This window comes from Opisthorchis viverrini (genome assembly GCF_000715545.1).
Source record: "Opisthorchis viverrini unplaced genomic scaffold opera_v5_243, whole genome shotgun sequence".
Classification (NCBI taxonomy): domain Eukaryota; kingdom Metazoa; phylum Platyhelminthes; class Trematoda; order Opisthorchiida; family Opisthorchiidae; genus Opisthorchis; species Opisthorchis viverrini.
The window spans coordinates 15,578-20,244 of NW_008751899.1; positions in this window are offsets into that span (position 1 = coordinate 15,578).

The following is a 4,667-nucleotide window of genomic DNA, read 5'->3' on the forward strand; positions in this document are numbered from 1 at the left end:
TCGAGATGGCCCAAGTGGTTAGAGCGCAATTTACTGACCGGAAGGTCCGTGGTTCGAATCCGACCTCCGCCACTCGACTTCCCCTGTCTAGGCTTGGGCGACCTGACAGTATCCCAGCCCTCGTACTCTCTTCGCGTAGCATGGCAGCTAGGCACTGGAAGGGTGCTACAGCTGAACGCTTTCTTTCTCTCTTTTTACCACAACCATTTACCTAGGTTTCTATCATAAATGCCATATCCATCAGGTCTGGTCCATCTGGTTCTCACAGCTACCGACTCATTCAAGTAACCTGACCACTGCCCTTTGATGCCAAGCGTTTTTCTGTTACAAAAAGAGACAGAAACTGTGAAGTATTCAGAACAATACTTCATTATTCACATCTGCCTCTGTTTGGCATGTAAGCTTGTGGGTTTCAACTAGCTGCTATCCGACTTTAAAAGTGAATCTCCGTACGTAAACCAGCATAAAGCATTCGTCTATTCCACTACTCTTATATTACCCATACTGCCGTTGAAACGTCGAGAATTCACCACCTATAAGTGAAGTGACCCATACGTATACTGGTCCTTTTTAATGGGGCTAATAACATCTTGATTCATTTGACACAATGTGACAAGCTCTTGAAAAGACAATCAAATCGAGTTTGTCCGTTCAAAAGTGATAATTCAGGGGTTTCCAGCAAGCCGCGGTGGAGTAATTTTGGTACACTCACTTCTCATGTCAGATATCTGGGTTTCAGATGCGACCAAGAATATGCACTGCTGATGACTCCCAACGGAAGTGAAACCCGAGTCCACTACTTTCTCACTTTAATGTGCGCTAACCGAGATAGCCACTCTAGGATAGGAAGATGGTGGAAACGAGCCAAAGGTGGTCAAACAGTGACTTGGCAGCGAATTATGAAAGTCATTACCAGCAAACCCAGCTGCGCTGCTCATTGCGGTCTTCATGGATGGGGACCCTGAGGAGGGCCACATCAATGGACATTGTCAGACATGGCCCAGTCACGCCCTCAACGGCGCTCGTACATCCAAGCTATGGCCTCCAATGCACAGCTCCTTTTCCAACCCCCCCCCCCGCCTGACAGCCCACTGACAGTGCTGTATTTACGCAGCAATTTATCAGCTCCCGCCTTCAATGCGCAGCCACCTATTCCACATCCCCAAATCATCGGTGAAGGACTGTGGTAGCTACGACCACTGTACGACAAATACGCGGTTCTTACAGCTGACAATGATGGTTTTGATAATGATGGATAAGATTGTTCAAATGAGAACAATAGTAGTACGAATTCAACCAATTCCACAGCTACCTATAAATAAGAAAACAACATGGCTTATCTAAACGGGTACTTACATTCGACCTACACTGCTCTTGACGGAGCACCCTGTCAATAGGAAGTTTGGAACTTAGCCGAGAAAGAACATCATTCCTGATGCATTGTGTTTTCAACGGATTTGCGCTGCCCATAGGAATTGTGATACCATTACGCTAGATCAAGTAGTTGAAACAGCCATTTGGAGTGTTACTGACCAACCAATCTCGTCTGGATTATTGATCAACTGGAAAAACCCCGCGGTGATCCGTAGGGAACAAGCACAATTCATCAGTTTAGTCTCAGTCACCACACAAGTGTCTCATATATGAGATCCAAACATATTCGGTTGCAGTAGACATTTGCGAAGGATGCTTTCGAGTTAGCTATTATTAGTTGAGAGGAAGTCGTTCAACAAAGTGTAGCTAGATGGAAAGAATATCGTAGAAATGCTGAGTACTGAATTCGAAGTACTGACTACCTTGGACACAACAACAACGACCTCCAACTGAGTATTTCGGATAAACGGCCTGTGAGATGACCAATGGGATTTGAAGTGGAAAAGACATTATGAAGACAAGGAACTTATATCCATCAGTGTAAGTCAATCGCAGTGTACCACTAGTTGACCAGATGTGGGACAGAAGTAACCAAGAGATCAGACCAAGACCCGGAGCCTTCATCAGCAAAGCACCGCACTAGCGGGTGTCCTCCTTGAGCAGGAACACTGCACTGTCACATCAATAGGTAGAGATGCTGACAGACAGGGTTTAGTACCGCGACCAAAATAAGATATGCTCCAAATATGAGGAAGAATTTTACACTTCAGTACTATGAACTGTCACCTCAGAATTTTTTCCACGGTATCGGTCAGTTGTGGATGGACGAGAATGTAGTCACCGTGAGACTGATATGCGGCTCACCGTTTAATTTTATCTTGTCCGGTACAAAATTTCGGAGAGCGCTAGGTTCGTGTTTTGGGAAGCACGTAATATAGAAACTACATGTGGGTAATTGGCTGGGTGCCGGTTGCGTGCGTGGTTTTCCTTTTGATCAGTGGGCTGAGTAGAAGCAGTGTGTTAGTGGCTGTCCCGCCCATGTTCTCTTGTGCATAAGTGCTAAAGCTGTTTGAGGACTACGCAACAACCCAGGTGCCAGGATGGACTATCTCAAGACTGAGTTCGGAAGCGCCCCGAACTCAAAGTGGTGATATCGCCAGCAGTTACCAATGGCGCGGATGACTGCCGCTCACTTTGGAACATATTTGTGGATTCCGACCACACGCTCGCCCGGAGTAGATCTGAGAGACTGGAGAATCCGGATGTTGGATGAATTTACCGGAATCGTCTTCTGCAGTCTTTTCCAGATGCCCTACCATCAGATGTGAATTCGTACTGGGACAAGATTGCAACCTCTTTGAACAGTGCTGGGAGTTTCGCCTGAAACACGGAGCTAACAGGCTCATTCAAGCACTACTAGAACAGTAGAAAATACCCTGGGCAATCTCGAAAGTAGCTTGACGCGACTAACTCTCAGACATCAAGTAAAAGTGAACGTGTCAGCCGGCCCTGAAGTGTGGTGGACTCAGAAAGTTAAGGAAATGGAAGAGGCCCAGAAATCCGGGAATATCCGAAGAATATTTTTTGATACGTGCAGCCGGTCCCTGGATATAACTTGTGAGCAAATTCACCAAGGATCGGAATGGAGTGACCGTCTTCAAGAACACCTCTACCGCTGGGCCGAATAGTTCGAACAAAAGTTATCGTGGCCACCAGCTGCCACTCATCTGGAGTCTACATCTGACGGCTGGGAACTACATGACTGCATATGTTCTCTCAAGAGCCGCCGAGCTCCTGGTCCGGATGACTTCTCACCCGCATTGTTCAGAGATGGGGATGAAGTCCGATCTGCATGCCTGCATTTGGGAAACGCAGACTGTTCCAGACAAAATGGAAGAACAACTGATACTGTCGTTTCTCTAAAAGGGTCTCATAGTGAGTGTAGTAATCCCAGGGGGATCAGACTGAATCCAGCCGTAATGAGACTGTTGGCATCAACTGTGGCTCATCGCTCTATAGTGGCCCGTGAAACGCTGACTCTAGAGCAGCAAGCATGATTACGGCCATGCGGGGGCTGCGGTGGCCAAACATTCGCATGCCGTCAGCTGCTAGAACGTCATGCGTGAAAACAACTCACAATTTTAGTATTCCTGGATTTCCAAGGCGCATTCGTCTAGGTTGACCGGCCTGTTCTCCTTGGCCCGCTTACCCATCGAGGAATGCCCTGGAAATTCATGGACATAATAAGGTCTTTGTATTATCAGACTTCAGGGCGTGAGAGTATACGGTGAGCGTTCCAAAAGCTTCCTCAAACAAAGTGCTGTCCGTCAGGGGTGTCCACTCTTTTCATTCCGCTTTGACTTTGTGATCGATGAACTTGAGACGTACACTGGAAGGTCTCCAAACCCCAGCGTCCAAATAACCTGTGACGCAAAAGTGGTTGGCCTGGAATATGCAGACATCGTTCTCGTCTTAGAAGAGGAGTTGAAGGCGCAAATGTTTTTGGATGAACTGACCAAAGTCATCTCTTCCTTTGGTATGCACTGTGCACCCGCGAAATGTAAGGTTATGCTCGTAGACACGCAGTCACTGAATACGCCACTTACAATCCAGGGAGACATTGAAACTTGTGAAGCGCTATAGGTGTCTTGGAAGTTGTATTAATTCTGATTATAGTGTGGCAGATGAGGTCAATGCAAGAATCTGCAAGACCCGGATCGCGTTTGCTTATTGGAGACACCTATAGCATCAGAGTGGTTTACCTAAATGGACGCGTGTATCAAGCTACAGTGAGGACTGTTTTCTTGTATGGCTGTGAGCAGCGAAACTGAGACGTCTTCAGGTGTTCGACAATCGTTGTCTCAGAACCATAGCTCGTGTGGGATGTGCCGGCGAATCCATAACGAGACAATTAGAAGGCGAATTTTCGCTTATGCAACACGTACTTCCACTGAAGGTGTTTAGCACCAAAATCTGCGTTGGTTGGGACATGTGTTGCGTATGCCGAAGAGAGTGCTGTTTTCCATGCCCAATTCAGAGTGGCGGAAGCAGAGAGGTGGCCAATCCTTGACCTGGCAAAGGGGTATGAAGGAGACCACGAAACATTTGGGTGCTATCGATTCAACTCGCCTTCCAGGACGGTGACTGCGTGATCCCCACTGCGTCTGGTTTAAGATATGGCTGCCAACCGATATCAGTGGCGTTATTGTCAGTTTCTATCCACATTGTCTGACTGAGTGTCTGGAGGCGTAAGCACCTCGGAATGATTGTAGTAAGTTAGCGCCAAGTCCCTT